This window comes from Balaenoptera ricei, chromosome 5 (genome assembly GCF_028023285.1).
Source record: "Balaenoptera ricei isolate mBalRic1 chromosome 5, mBalRic1.hap2, whole genome shotgun sequence".
Taxonomy (NCBI): domain Eukaryota; kingdom Metazoa; phylum Chordata; class Mammalia; order Artiodactyla; family Balaenopteridae; genus Balaenoptera; species Balaenoptera ricei.
The window spans coordinates 45,019,462-45,036,226 of record NC_082643.1 but is presented as its reverse complement, the minus strand read 5'-3'; the positions used below and the strand labels follow the sequence as shown (position 1 = coordinate 45,036,226).

General features: G+C 39.3%; 1 protein-coding gene across 1 annotated transcript in view; it reads left to right on the top strand.

Moving 5' to 3' along the window:
• The window catches only part of ENOPH1 (enolase-phosphatase 1), a 35,838-nt gene that overhangs the window by 6,353 nt on the left and 12,720 nt on the right, over positions 1-16,765 (top strand). The window lies entirely within an intron of this gene.

Here is a 16,765-nt window from a genome sequence, read left to right as displayed (position 1 = left end):
GTTCCCAGGTGATACTGTGGTCCATGGACTGAACTCTACTTAGGCTTTTTTTTTTTTTTTTAATAAATCTATTTTATTTATTTATGCTTTGGCTGTGTTGGGTCTTCGTTGCTGCACACGGGCTTTCTCTAGTTGTGGCGAGCGGGGGCTACTCTTTGTTGCGGTGCACGGGCTTCTCATTGTGGTGGCTTCTCTTGTTGCAGAGCACGGGCTCTAGGCGCATGGGCTTCAGTAGTTGTGGCACATGGACTCAGTAGTTGTGGCTCTCGGGCCCTGGAGTGCAGGCTCAGTAGTTGTGGCGCACGGGCTTAGTTGCTCCACGGCATGTGGGATCTTCCCAGACCAGGGATCGAACCCGTGTCCCCTGCATTGGCAGGGGGATTCTTAACCACTGTGCCACCAGGGAAGTCTCTGTAGTTAGGCTTTATACAAATTCGTAAGTTCTACCTGTGCCGAGGTCTGTTAGCGCTCCTCTTTTCCAATGGCTCAGAGGAGGTGATAGAGCAGACCAAGGGTGTAGGTGAATTAGGGGAGGTCTGTCATCATTAACAGAACCAAAACCTCTCAAAAGTCAAGTAAATTGACAAAGGAGAGCAAGATGATGAAATAAGCTGGTAGACAACAAAGCATTAAGCAAGTGGCCACTTCCCCAGCTTTTGCAAATTGTCTTCCAGAAACTGAACTGTAAAAACAATTTTCTTAATAATAGAAATAGAAAGGAGTTATGTGTACTTACAGGGAAGCAGGATAACAGGCCTGAAAATTCCTGACAGATCTCCAAAATTCCTCTGCGGCTCCCTCTTCTCCCTCACTACCACCATCTTATGTCGTTTTCTAGATAATTTGTTAGTAGAAACATTTCACTGAATGTCTGTACAACGGGGACCTGAAGAATAAGGCTTTAAGTGTCCTGGCAGACGGGCAGGTGAGTAGTGCCTTGCTTTAACCTGCTGTATTAGTTCCTGTGGCTGCTGTAACTAATTGCCGTAAGCTTAGTGGTTTAAAACAGTACAGATTTATCATCTTACAGTTCTGGAGGGTCACAACTCTGAAATAGGTCTCAGTGAGCTAAAAGGAAGGTGTTGGCATGGTGTGTCCCTTCTGGAGACTAGGGGAAAACTCTTCCTTGCTATTCCAGCTTCTAGAGGCTACCCACATTCCCTGGCTCTTGGCCCCTTCCTCTGTCTTTAAAGCCAGCAGTGTAGCATCTTCAGACTGATCCTTCACTCTCTGACTTTGACACTCCTACTTGCCTCTGTCACTTGCAAGGACTTTGATTATATCGGGCCCAACCAGGTAATCCAGGGTAATCTCCCCATCTTGAGATCCTTAATTTAAATCATGTCTGCAAAGACCCTTTTGCCGAGTAAAGTAACATAGGTTTTGGTGATTAGGAACATGTACATTTGAGGGTAGGCGGCAGTTTCCTCTCTACCACACTTGGCTAGCACCAACATTTCTGACTAATAGATCCCTTTACAGGTTCTTGGCTACATCAGAGTTCGGCTTTATAGTAGCTCCAATTTTGTTTTGAAATTTATTATTTATGGTACTGGATAGGATCTATAAATTTTTTAAAAAATTGACAGTTTTTTTTTTTTTTTTTAAAGATTGTGTTTCTCTTAAGGATTGTGGTGGTGTGGAGGTTGGTAAATACAGTGTTTAAGGGACTGGAGTTTTACCTTAAAGAACAAGATATTTGGCAAGGTTTGAACAAGACTAAGGGAAAAGAAGAGATCTCAAACTGAATGTTCTATGTTAGAAAATATGAATTAAGCAGACAAATCCTTGATCCTATAAATAATATTTATTTGAAGTAGCAGATACTCATTTAATTGAAAATCAAAATGATAAAGATATTCATTCAATTAACAACAGAATAATGTTTGTATGCTTTTCTGACATTTGTTTAATGAATTTCTTTGGACTCTCTTGACATTTTATGTTAAAGCACTTTTAGAAATAGCTAATACATTCTTCATTGTTTAACAATACTTGTAATTTACTCTTTTATGTTCTCATATTCTAACAATATATTTTGGAAGATAATAGTCAGGAAATGTTGAAATTGACATTTTTTTCTCATGAAAATGGTTATGTTAATTTTATGGTCTTTCTAAGAAGAGAGCTTGTGTTGTCTGATAGTATCTCCCAACTTTAGTTAAATATCCATTTGGTAAGTTTTATCATTCTGCTCTCAGTATGAAACGGCTAGACGACTACCCACAAGAAACAGCAACCAGGAGCTTGCTTCCACCTGTGCTGTTTATTATTGGTGCTAGTAACTGTAACTGTGTCATTTTCCCTGGCTTCATTCAGTCTAGGGATTTAGGCTTCTTCATCTTCAAGAATGGGTTAGTAGGATCTGTCATGCTTATAAGGTAGTGATGAAGATTGAGATAGAGTGCAAAAACCTTTGAAAAATATAAAGCCCTGTAGAAACACTGATTATAATGCAGGAAATATCAGACTGTTTGGTGGAGACAGAAAGCGCTTATGAAGGGTCAGTGTGGAAAAGGGGGAAGTAACATTTACTGAAACCCACTGTGATTACCTCCGCCTCTGCTCCTTATGGCCCTGGCCAGAAATAAGTTAAGAACGAGATACAGAACTTGGCTAACCTCAGAGAACTTGAGGAGGCACTGGAATGGCAGGACTGCCTTGATAAGTAGCTGTTGATGGGTTGATGAACATTCCCCAAACCTTCCCAGTTGCTCAGGATTCCTAAAGGGAGATATACCCATGGTGGTATGTGAGAGGAATTTTGTTGATTCAACTTGAGACAAGGGGAGGAGCCTTTGGAGAATCACTGTATTGGGTCTGAGTATATCATGAGGTGGATTAGAAAACACCTCCGGCCTTAATTTCTGGTCTCTTATTTGTCTACCGCCTTCCATATCATGGCACTTGCATAATCTTTCCAGCCTAATCAATCTTCCCTTCCTTTCACTCACATTTATTTGAATACCTATCATGTGCCAGGCTCAGCTAGGCAACCAAAATCCTTAAAGCTGCTGCTGCCACCCGTAAGGAACCTTGTAAGGAAGACAGGTACATGAACAGGTTGTCTTTGCACCATCAGAATCCTTTGTGGTTTCCTGTTGGCTCAAAGATAGTTTCAACTCCTCAACTTCAGTGAATTGGGTTTTCCAACTTTCTATTCCTCTGTTCCTTTACACTTTTTTTTTATAGCTGAACATGCCCATTTGGGTCATGCCACACTTTCATGCCACCACCATTCCTCCAGCTTGGGATGTCATACTTTTTCCTCTCCAAGTGCAGGTTGGTTCCATGTACTTATTAATTTAAAACATATTTATCGCGTTAGGTTATGGGAATACACAGGTAAGACCTGCTTCTGCTTTCAAAGGACTTCTGTTTAAGCAGGAATTTCAAAATCCTCTCTCTCCCTCCTTTGCAGGGCCATGTATTTGCCACTGTAGCAGATGCTGCCTGTGGTGGTGTCTGTGTGTGCTGTCTTCCAGCAATGCGGAGAGCTCCTTCAGGGCAGAAGGCAGAGCCTGGCATAGTACTTGCACATAAGGCATTCAGCAAATGCTTGTTGATGGTGATATGATGCATTCTAGAATGGGCCTGGGAGGGGTGGGTATTGCTTCTCCCACTTCTGCTATCCTTGCTATTTCAGATTTCCTCAAGGTGATACTTTATCTTATTTGCACAGTATGCAATTTAACTGATGTATATCTAGAGTCTCATTAGAATAGTCATTGACCCAAGATTTCTAAAACCTCTGAGTTTTAGAGAAAGAAATCAGTTAACAATGGAAATTAAAAACCATAAAAAAATTTTGATTAACAATTAAATTTAAGTATTTAAAGAGCTAAATACATTATTCTGTGGAAACTTGTATCTGTTAATGTGAGGATAGAGGAAAGTGTTTTTTCCCCAAAATTTTTCCTCAAAAATTAATTCACACTTGTTATGAATTGCAAACATTACAGAAGAGTATAGTGTAGAGAATGAATGCCCTTTCTGCTCCTACCACCCAGCAATAGTCATTAAGAGTTTGGTGAATATTCCTCCTGATTTTTTTCCCTATGCATACAGTAAAGTCACTTAGATCCTTGAAAGGAATGTAGTCACACTGACCCCCAAACAGGTACCAATTCTAATAAATAACCCCTGTTTTGAAAATACATAGATAGGCCTTCATCTCGCTCAGATAAACTTTTAAAGGATAAAAAAAAAAAGTATTCTTTTTACAGTAAAAGCTTATTTTTGTATAAAACTTTAGATTTTCACACTTATTAACTCACTTAATTTTCAAAATTGGTTTCGGTGGAGGTAGCGGTCATAAGAGGGGTGGAAGCCAACCCACCCTGATCCTCTTGCATCTGGTTCTCCATCACCTTTATGCATTGTGTGGAAAGTTGGTAGCTCTGTCCTCAGAGGCCCTACTGGAAACTCATTGGACCCTTCCCAGGGGACTCCATTTCAGAACCATGGATTTCTTTTCAAACACAGAATTCTTTAATACAGAAAAGGGTTCTTTGTCTTCTGGGTATGTACGTGAGCGGTTCATTTCTTAACTTGATTTTCTTTTCAATGATTCATTATGTGACCTTCTAACAAGTTCCTTTTCTTAAGTCTAAAAAGTGTGGAGCTGATCCCTTTACTGAGTAGAGAGAGACTAGCACATGTGGTGTGGAAACTAGTGGTAATCCTGGCAGTGGGACCTGGGTGGGACTTCAGAGAGGAGCTCGTGGTTAGATTGGCGTTTGGCAGCTAACCTGGTGTGCTCCGAGAGGCTGGCTGACTCCTGCCCTGGGCCTTGTGTGGGTCCAGTAAGCTAATTCGATCCCTTCTCCTGGGATGATCAGGTTCTGGGGATCTGACTCTTCAAACTTAAAAAAAAAGACCTGTTTGATAAACTATAACCATAGTTTCTTAATTTATACTTAACCTTTATGTGCCTTTGTGAAATGGAGGAAATAAGGGCACTTGTTTCATAGAGCTATTATGAGGATTGAAATGACATAATTCAGGCCATTCATTAATCAATTCATTGAGTAAATTTGGAGTGCCTTGGGAACAGTGGCAGGTGGTGAGAAGTGATAAGATTCTGGATGTATTTTGTAGGTAGGGCTGACTCATTTGCTGATGAATCAGTTGGATGTGGCATGTGAGAGAAAAAGGAGTAAAACACGACTCTAAGGCTTTTGGCCTGAGCATCTTGGCAGGATGGAGCTGCCACTTACTGAGATGGGGGAGATGTGGGAGGAGTAGGATTAAGGGCTAGAAGCAAGAGTTTGGTTTCAGACATCCAAGTGGAGATCTGGGGTAGGCAGCTGGAAAAAATCAGTCTGGAGTTCAGGGAAGAGGTCCAGGCTAAAGCTATGGATTTGGGGGTCATCAGCAACAGATGGTATTTAAAATCATGGATTAGATGAGATCACTAAGGATTGACTGTAGAATGAGAAGTGCCTGGAATAGTGAGGGCTTAGTCAGTGTTGGCAGTTATTCCCACTATTACTACGATTACTCGTATTATTCCTACTTATTAGAACTGTTACAGAACTGCCAGGTGAACCAGAATCTCTCATTCTTTTTAGTACAAATCTCTTTGAGAAAAGTGGTATTAGAAGTTTCTATAGAGAATATAATATCATGATCCAGGGATTTGGGTGATCCTAATGAGTTGTGCTCCCCGAAGTCATTCACCCACAGAGCTGGATAGGCTCAGACATTAGAATTCAATAGACCTGGGTTTGAGTCTTGGCTTTACTTTGTACCAGCAGTGAAACCTTTTTTTTTTTTTTTTTTTTGACAATAAAATGATTTTATTTTATCAAGCAATATTCTGTTAAAATAAAACAGCATTCAAGGAATTTAATGTAACCCAGTAATATACTTCATATTAGCATTCATCCTCAATATTAAAACATGTGGCATTATTTTACAGTCTTCAAATACACATCATAGTCACTTAATCTGTCATGTCTTATTAGAATCTGCTTTCAAAAGCGGTGTTGTTCCTAATAGGAAATATAATATTGATTATACGATGATAAAATAAGCCAGCTGTAGTGGGCTGAATGATAGCCCCCCAAAAGATTTCTATTTCCTAATCCCTGGAACCTATGAATGTTAACTTACTGGAAAAAAGGAGTATTGACAGAGATGGAGAAATCACCCTTGGTTATCTGGTGAGCCCTAAGTTCAATGCCAAGTGTCCTATAAGAGACACAGGGAAGATAGATGCACAGAGAAGGAGGAGGCAGTGTGAGCACAAAGTCAGAGATCGGAGCGATGCAGCTACAAGACCAGAAAACGGAAGCGGCGAGGAATGGAACCTCTCCTAGAGTCTTTGAAGGGAATCAGGCCCTGTCAACATTATGATTTCAGATTTTTGGCCCCCAGAACTGCAAGAGAATAAACATCTGTTGTTTTCCGCCTCACAGTTTGAAGTCATTTGTTACAGCAGCCATAAGAAACTAATACAACACTATTTAAAAGGTGCTTTTTTCAAGTTTAATTATTTTTAAACAATATGAATGATAAATAAAAACTTTAAAGAGATTTTTTTTTTCATGGGCAAACTACGTACATTTATTTCATTGGATTTTTGATTTTTCAGATCAACCTCTTTACTTCTATTAAATAGCATCATGATTAAAAAAGTACAATAGACTAAGATGCAATCTGGAAGACGAACATATAAAAAGGAAAATAGAGATCACCATATCTTAACCATTCGGTAATTGCTCAACAGTTTAGTGTATTTTGTTCCAGTATATGTATTCTACATATATATTTTCTGAAGTTGACACTATTCAGTATAGAGTGAAACCTTTTTGAACCTCAGCTTCTTCATCTATTCAAAGGGGTCACCTTGCACAGATGATAGGTGGATTCAAGGAAGTAAATGTCAGTTCCTTCCCTGTCTTCTCTGCTCATAGGGACTAGGACTCCATCCTAGAGCCTGTCAGGGTTCCCTCTATGCAACTCATGAGATACTAATATTCTTTCTGTCTCTGTGCTTTTTAAAACCTTATCCCAACTACTAGCCCCTTGTAATGATAACCTTCCTTTGTGAGATGTGATTCATTGCAATTAATTAGATTATAGTTTATCTTTCCTTAATTACAGTTTAATCTTCCTAATGGGATTTAGAAGATACTTGTCTTATGAGCAACACATTTTATTAATTCTTTTTGAATGCAGATGATGAAATCTAATGTTCATTCCTAAAGGCTTCAGCTTTCAAAGGGGAACGGTTATGTCTCTGCTTACCCTCTGAAAATAGGGACAGCAAAGTTATAATTTCTGAGCCCCTGTGGCCCTTTGTAGCAGTCAGAGCACTGAAACTTCTTTTGGTAGTTCCTAGTGTGGTCTTCAGGAAGGATATTTAAGGAGTAATTCTAATACCACAACTGCTGAAGCACTCTGATGGATGGCATGAGCCACTCCAAGAAGTAGTGAATTTTGCATTGTTAGAAGTGTTCAAACAGGTACAGATTTCCAGTTATAAAACAAATAAGTCATGGAGATGTAATATACAGCACAGTGACTAGAGTTAATGATACTGTATTGTATATCTGAAGGTTGCAAAGAGAGTCAATCTTAAAAGTTCTCATCACAAGAGAAAAACTTTGTTTTAACTGTGTTGTGATTGATGTCAACTAGACTTATTGTGATCATTTCACAATATATACAAATACTGAACCAATATGTTGTACACCTGAGACAAATATAGTGTTATATGTCAGTTATATCTCAATTTAAAAAAAGACTATATTAATTAAACTTAAAAGCTTCTGCACAGCAAAGGAAACCATAAACAAAATGAAAAAACAACCCACAGAATGGGAGGAAATATTTGCAAATGAAGCTACCAACAAGGGATTAATCTCCAAAATATACAAACAGCTCATGCACCTCTATGTCAAAAAAAAAAAACAAAAAACAACCCAATCAAAAAATGGGCAGAAGATCTAAATAGACATTTCTCCAAAGAAGACATATAGGTGGCCGAAAAAAGCACATGAAAAGATGCTCAGCATCACTAATTATCAGAGAAATGCAAATCAGAGCTACAATGAGGTATCACCTCACACTAGTCAGAATGGCCATCATCAAAAAGTCTACAGGGCATTCCCTGGCAGTCCAGTGGTTAGGACCCTGCGCTTCCACTGCAGGGGGGATGGGTTCGATCCCTGGTCGGGGAACTAAGATCCAACGTGCTGTGTGGCACAGCCAAAAAAAAAAGAAAAAAAAAAGAAGTCTACAAACAATAAATGTTAGAGAGGGTGTGGAGAAAAGGGAACCCTCCTACACTGTTGGTGGGAATGTAAATTGGTACAACCATTATGGAGAACAGTGTGGAGGTTCCTTAAAAAACTAAAAATAGAACTACCATATGATCCAGTAATCCCACTCCTGGGCATATATCCGGAGGAAACTCTTTTGAAAAGATACATGCACCCCAATGTTCATAGCAGCACTATTTACAATAGCCAAGACATGGAAGCAACCTAAATGTCCATCAACAGATGAATGGATAAAAAAGATGTGGTACTATGGAGAACAGTATGGAGGTTCCTTAAAAAACTAAAAATAGAACTACCATACGACCCAGCAATCCCACTACTGGGCATATACCCTGAGAAAACCATAATTCAGAAAGAGTCATGTACCAAAATGTTATTGCAGCACTATTTACAATAGCCAGGACATGGAAGCAACCTAAGTGTCCATTGACAGATGAATGGATAAAGAAGATGTGGCACATATATACAATGGAATATTACTCAGCCATAAAAAGATATGAAATTGAGTTATTTGTAGTGAGGTGGATGGAGTTAGAGTCTGTCATACAGAGTGAAGTAAGTCAGAAAGAGAAAAACAAATACAGTATGCTAACACATATATATGGAATCTAAGGGAAAAAAAAAAAGAGGTCATGAAGAACCTAGTGGCAAGATGGGAATAAAGACACAGACCTACTAGAGAATGGACTTGAGGATATGGGGAGGGGGAAGGGTAAGATGTGACAAAGTGAGAGAGTGTCATGGACATATGTACACTACCAAACGTAAAATAGATAGCTAGTGGGAAGCAGCCGCATAGCACAGGGAGATCAGCTCTGTGCTTTGTGACCACCTAGAGGGGTGGGATAGGGAGGGTGGGAGGGAGGGAGATGCAAGAGGGAAGAGATATGGGAACATATGTATATGTATAACTGATTCATTTTGTTATAAAGCAGAAACTAACACACCATTGTAAAGCAATTATACTCCAATAAAGATGTTTAAAAAAAAAAAAAGATGTGGTATATATATGCAATAGAATATTACCCAGCCATAAAATAGAGTGAAATAATGCCATTTGCAGCAACATGGATGGACCTGGAGATGATTATACTAAGTGAAGTAAGTCAGACAGAGAAAGACATCATATAATTATCACTTATATGTGGAATCTAAAAAATGAACTTATTTACAAAACAGAAATAGAGTCACAGATGTAGAAAACAAACTTATGGTTACCAGCGGGGGAAGGTGGGGAAGGGATAAATTGCGAGATTGAGATTGACATATACACACTACTGTACATAAAGTAGATAACTAATAAGGACCTATTGTATAGCACAGGGGACTCTACTTAATACTCTGTAATGGCCTATATGGGGAAAGAATCTAAAAAAAAGTGGTTATATGTATATGTATAACTGATTCACTTTGCTGTACAGGAGAAACTAACACAACACTGTAAATCAACTATACTACAATAAAATTTTTTTTTAAATCTTAAAAATAAAGACTATACACTTTCATTGTAGAAATAGATATGTCAAAAAAAAAAGGGGGGGTTTTTTCCCCTAGGTATCTCATGACCCAGAGAAAACCTTTGTAAACCTTTATGTCCATATTCTCTTAGATTTTGTTTTATCCGTTAGACATTTCCGAAAATACGATTATGCTCTATTTTTTATTTCTTATTTAGAGAATGTGATTTGTTCTTTTTTTTTTAAAATCAATCAATTAATTAATTTTGGCTGCGCTGGGTCTTCATTGCGGCGTGCGGGCTTAGTTGCAGTACGTGGGATCTTAGTTCCCCAACCTGGGATCGAACCTGGGCCCCCTGAATCAGGGGCGTGGAGTCTTAACCACTGGACCACCAGGGAAGTCCCAAGAATTGTGATTTGTTCTTAAGATCCATCAAGCTACTTGATTTTCCTTTGCTTTTTTAAAAAATTAATTAATTAATTTTTGGCTGCGTTGGGTCTTCGTTGCTGCGCGTGGGCTTTCTCTAGTTGCAGCGAGCACGGGCTTCTCATTGTGGTAGCTTCTCTTGTTGTGGAGCACAGGCTCTAGGCACACGGGCTTCAGTAGTTGTGGTGCATGGGCTCAGTAGTTGCGGCTCACTGGCTCAGTTGCTCCGTGGCATGTGGGATCTTCCCGGACCAGGGATCGAACCCATGTCCCCTGCATTGGCAGGTGGATTCTTAACCACTGTGCCACCAGGGAAGTCCCTTCCTTTGCTTTTTATCCTCTGAGATTAATACAGGAATAATAGCCCACCAGTATTGCCTTTGTGTTGTTTAATTTTCTGGCTGGAAAAATATTAAGTTCTCAAATACTATAAATCATTTGCACTGTGTGGTTCCTTTGGAAGCCTTTTAAAATAGTTTCTTTAAATAGCTGTAGTATTACCCATTACTTTTTTATTACCCATTTTCTTCAAAGGAGACTTGAGTAAATATTATAGCAACAATTTTATCTTTATTGATTCTATGACATTTTCATTAAAACAGCCACTTGACCATAAACAAATCCATATTTGGACTTCTGAACATTTATGAGGCAACTTCTTTCATTAGATCGTCAGAAATATTGTAGCCCTAATGGAGCTTTTTCAGAATGCTATCGTTGAGCTGTGTAGAATAATATAAATTTCTGCTTGCACAGTATCCCATCTAACGTTTAGTGGAATTTAATCCTAGTCCCCTGAAAGACAAGTACTCTCATTTAGTTCTGTAGCCTTTTGTTATATGTACTACTGTAACAACCCCGTAGGTGACTGGTGAACTAAAAATATTTGCACGCTTATAGAATCCTGGGTTTATTGTAACATTTTTACATACTATAGAATTCTGAAATTATCTATAAATGGATTATAACTATATCTGAAGTTAAAATATTTATCATCACAGTTATTTCTGGAATTAATTTTAAAGCCTGAAAATTTTCAATGGGCAGGTTTGGGCAATAAGTACTAACTTTAAAAAGTCTATTTTTAGAGCATTCTTATCTGGTATCATAGTACGTATCAGGCTATGATATAATTATTGGCTTTTAAAAATAAGCAACTTGAAGGCATTTTATTTGTTTTGCATGATAGATGCTCAATAAGTATGTTGAAAGAATGGATGAAATCTTCACAATTTAGTTATTTGCCCCATGTACTTTCATGTTATGCAGTAACACTTGTGCACTAAAATAGACTGTTCGATCTGCTAGCATGCCAATTCCAGTTATACTAAGTTCAAGCTTCATTGCCTGCCTTTGTGTATTAGTGCAGAGGGGAGTTTTATGGATAGAGGAAAGAGGCAAATTGGATGACCAGGAGTTCTAAAGTAATTTCTAATTTCTAAAGCTTTTCCTAAAAGTTTAGAATTGTTTGAAATCTTGACCTTTTATTTCTGTGCGTTCTCTGAGGAGAGGGTCTCTGGTTTATAACTCTGTTATCAGAAATGTCTGGCACTCAATAGGTCCTCAGTAAATGTTGAATGAATGAGTTGGTTGTCGTTGTGATTTATCCTCTGGGGACTTCTCTGCAATTGTTTATCACTAAATTGGCGTAAAGGTGATCCTTGCCCAGTTTAAATGTTTGTGCTGGAGTATGTAATTAGTGGTAAGGTACTGGATGCTTTCATCTGATTATCTCTAATGACTGCAGTGACTTTGCGTGGTATTGTCATTGCCGTTTAGCAGATGAGAAAACAGGCTCAAAGAGGATAAGCTACTTGAACACAGCTAGTAGAAGACAGAGGTAGGACCCCAGCCTGGCATGCTGCCTGTAGTCTGTCCTCTTTAATTGCTCTCCCACAGATATTAAGGACCTGGGCTCTCAGGATTAACAGGCTCTGCATGAATTGTTCTTGGTACCAATAAAGCTGGATATAGGAAATTCGACTTTGTGAAGCACAAAGTAAATAATACAGCACTGCATGCGTTTAGGAATTTTTTGAGTACTTTAGCTCTTCAGTTACTGGGTGGCCCTGGATCTGACCAAAAGTTTTCCCTGGGGAATATTCCAGTTGCTTAGGAGTTGGGGAGTAATGGAGGCTGGACGCTGGAGGAGAAGGACCAAATGAGAAAGGTGTAGGATGAGGGATCAAAGTTGGCTTGTTTGTTTTTTAATTGTAACCCATTTAAAACGAGCAAGGATAAAGATTAATGTAATGACTATGCACCGACCACAAAGCTAATTAAACCTTCATATTATGTTTGTTTCAGATCTTAAAGAAATAGAACATTACAGCTATAACCGAGGCCCTGAGCACATCCCATTTTGTATTAGAGTTTTACTCATATGTTAGAGTTTATATTCATGTTGATAAATATAATTTTAGTACATTCATTTTTAACTGCTATGTAATGTTTTAGAGTATGAATATACCCGTTTATTCTCTAGCTGATGACAATTTAGGTTGTTTCCAATTATTTTGCAGCATACCCAGTGGGACAGTAAACTTTTTTTTTACTTTCTTCTCTGCACATGTGTGTCTGCCTAGGAGAAGGAGCGCTGTGTGTGTGCGCCTTCGGTTCTGCTGCATCTTCTCAGATAGCACTCTCAAGTGGGGGCGGGTTTGCAGTCCTGCCACAGTGCATGAGTGCAGGAGAGATGCTAAGTGGGAGAAAGCAAGGAATGAGGAGGGGCATGCTGAGAAAACCGAGTATTTCAAGAAAATCAGAAGTATATCAGCCCAGTAAAAGCAATCTCTTGCAGAAAAGGAAAGCTGTCAATCTTAGCTCTTCATTTTCCTTCTTTAAGGTCAAAAATGAGTTTTTTATTGAGCTTAAACAAAGCTTTTGTGTCAAGTATGCTGAAAATTTTGCCTGATCACACTGTTCTGAATCTGCTGAGTGATCCATTACTTACTGGAATGCACCATGAGAACAAGCAAAATTGAATGACTTCTTTATTTTTACTGAGGCAGGTGAAAATTTGAAAAACGTATTGTGAGGAGAGGTAAACACTTCAGTCCTACCATTTTAAAAAAATCCATGATATCTTTCTTGTGTTGTATATTTTCATTTGGGAGTGCAGTTTAAGTTGAACTTAGAGTTGGGTCTTCTGAAGTGTTAAAAAATTCTAATTATGGAGCCTAAGCCTTTATTCCAGTCAGGGAAATTCTACGCACACTAAAAAACATGGTTTTATTCATAATGATCTATTAACTATGTCCTAACCAAGTCATCCCTCAGGCCTGTTAGCAGGAAATAAAATAAAAAGTTTTCTGTCAGCTTCCTCTTTTTTTTTTTTTTTTTAATTGAAGAATCGCTGACTTAAAATATTCAATTAGTTTCAGGTATACAACATAGTGATTTGATATTTTTATACACTACAAAATGATCACCAGGATAAGTCTAGTTTCCATCTGTGACCGGACAAAGTTATTACAGTATTATTGACTATATTCCCTATGCTGTACATTGCATCCCTATGACTTATTTATTTTATAACTGGAAGTTTGTACCTCTTAACCCCCTTCACCTATTTGGCCCATCCCCCCCACCCCCTCCCCTCTGCCAGCTTCTTTCTTCTCTCTTTGCCCTTGTTCACTCTCTGGTAGTAGTAGTTAAGAAAATCTTATGATGCAGAAGCTTGTAATAAGGAGGAAGCGGAAAGGGAAGAGAGGGAGAAGACACAGATCAGTGGTTTTCAGCGCAAAGCTGGGTAGTGGGCTGCTACTGGTTAGTACTAATCAGAAGAAGCCAGGTGTGCCGTTTGGCACAAATGACCCTGCGGTAGCACATGCTGGTGCTTCGTGAATTGGAGCCCATTCTTATTTTTACATTTGGTGAGCCCTCTCTGCAGGGAGGAGGATTGCTTGTCTCCAGGGCCTTTTGCACACTACGGGAGTCTTTCCCTACCCACACTGTTCTCTCTGTGTGGAACATTCTCTCTGCTAGTCTTCTCCAGGTTAGTCCTTTCCACCTTTGGTGGTTCTCAGACTTCTTATTCTCAGGATTCCTTTACACGCTTAAAAATTTCTGAGGACCCAAAGAACTTTTGTTTATGTGGATTATATATATATATATATTTTTTTTTTTTTTAATAAATTTATTTATTTATTTTTGGCAGCATTGGATCTTCGTTGCTGCGCACGGGCTTTCTCTAGTTGCGGCGAGTGGGGGCTACTCTTTGTTGTGGTACGCGGGCTTCTCATTGCGGTGGCTTCTCGTTGCGGAGCTTGGGCTCTAAGCATGAGGGCTTCAGTAGTTGTGGCACACGGGCTCAGTAGTTGTGGCTCGCGGGCTCTAGAGCACAGGCTCAGTAGTCGTGATGCACGGGCTTAGTTGCTCCGCGGCATGTGAGATCTTCCTGGATCAGGGCTCAAACCCGTGTCTCCTGCATTGGCAGGCAGGTTCTTAACCACTGCGCCACCAGGGAAGCCCTATGTGGGTTATATTGACCAACATTTACCACATTAGCAATTAAAACTGAGAAATTTAAAAATATTTATTCATTTTAAACAATAAACCCTATTACTTTGTTAACATTAATAAATAATATATTTTTATGAAGAATATTTTGTTTGTTTTGGAAAACATGGTTAGAAGACTGTTTTAGACAATGTTTTACATAGGAAGATGGCTGGATTCTCATATCTGCATTGGGTCTGTTGTGATATCACACCTGTGTAGCCTTTGGAAAACTAATGTACACTCCTGAAAGAATGAAAGTGAAAAAGGCAAATAACATCTTAGTATTTTTTTGAAAATAGTTTGACCTCGTGGAGCCCTCTAAAAGGGTCTCAGGACCTCAGGGGTCCTGAATCTCACTTTCAGAATCATTGCTTTAGATCTCAGTTCTGTTGTCACTTCTCCAGCAAAGCCTTCCCTGACCTCCCTCACTAGGTCAAACTTTCCTATTTTATGCCCTAGTAGTACTATGTACCTCTTGTCTGTACCATTTATTAAAGTACCACCTTAACTTTAATGTCTGTTTCTGCTACTTGGCTCCTTGAGATTAGGGATCACGTATGGGTTTTGCTCACAATTACATCCTCAGCCCTTGCCACAAGGGCCTGCCCTGTACTGGGCATTTGGTGCATATTTGAATAAATAAATGAGTGAATCAATTTAAATAAACAGACTTCTTGGATTCCACTTGATTATAGACTTTCCCTTAAAATGTAAGTCCTTCTCTGAATTGTATACCTGGTGTCTATATTCATAGCATATATTTATTTTCTGTTTTTTCAGACTGATTATTGCTAAGACTGTTGCAGGGCCGTTACGCCCTGGATCTGTGCACCATTCTGCTTATACTCTGTCTCACCCCTTGCACCACGTTACAATTCTTTGTTTACCTTCCATCCCCCATCCTCCCCCACTAGATTCTTCAGAAGCTTTTTGAGAAAAGGGATTGTGACTTGTTTATCTTTTCAATCCCCTTCTCCATGCCGCATTAGCATATCTTAGTATATAGTAGACACTAATATCTTCCTGAATGTGTCAAATTGGATTTGAAAAGATACATACACTACAATTGCAAGTAAATGTAAAAATTTTGACCTAAGAAAAATCATGTTCCCAATGCATGGATTACTGACAGGTTATTTATTTCTGAATTGTTTTGCACATCAGAATACATAGGGTAATTCTGTAGGTATTCTGATTTTCAAGAAAGAATCCTGGTGATCAGGTGTTTTTTAAAAACATTTGTGGACTTCCCTGGTGGCTCAGTGGTTAAGAATCCGCTTGCCAATGCAGGGGACACGGGTTCGAGCCCTGGTCCAGGAAGATCCCACATGCCGCCGAGCAACAAAACCCATGTGCCACAACTACTGAGCCTGTGCTCTAGATCCTGTGAGCCACGACTACTGAGCCCGCATGCCACAACTACGGAAGCCCGCGCGCCTAGAGCCCGTGCTCCGCAGCGAGAGAAGCCACCACAATGAGAAGCCCACGCACCGCAACGAAGAGTAGCCCCCGGTCACCGCAACTAGAGAAAGCCCACACGCAGTAGCAAAGACCCAACACAGCCAAAAATAAAGAAATTAATTACTTAATTTAAAAAACAACAACAACAACAAAAACATTTGTCATACGTGGACATCATTCTGTCAGCAGATATTTGAGTTACGTGCATGTCGCAAGTACTGTGGTGTGCAGTGGGGATGTAGCTGTGAGCAGGGTGTACTTGATCCCAACCCTCAAGGATGTATAGTCTAGCCATCTGGTTTGAGTCAGCAAACTTTTTCTGTAAAGGACTGAATACTAAATGTTGAGACTTTGAGGGCTATATGGTCTTGGTTACAAGTACTCAGCTCTGCATTGTGGCCCCAAAGTGGCCATAGACACCCTGTAAACAAATGAGTGTGGACACATTCCAATAAAACTTCATTTACAAAAATGGGAGAAGATTGGATTTAGCCCACGGGCTGTAGGTGCTGACTCTTGATCTAGTTCGTTTGTTTCTCAGTCTCCGTCCAACTCCTATATCCAGAGCACCAATTTTCATATTTTCAATGAAATTTTCGTTGTCTTATTTGCTAGAATTAGCTAAG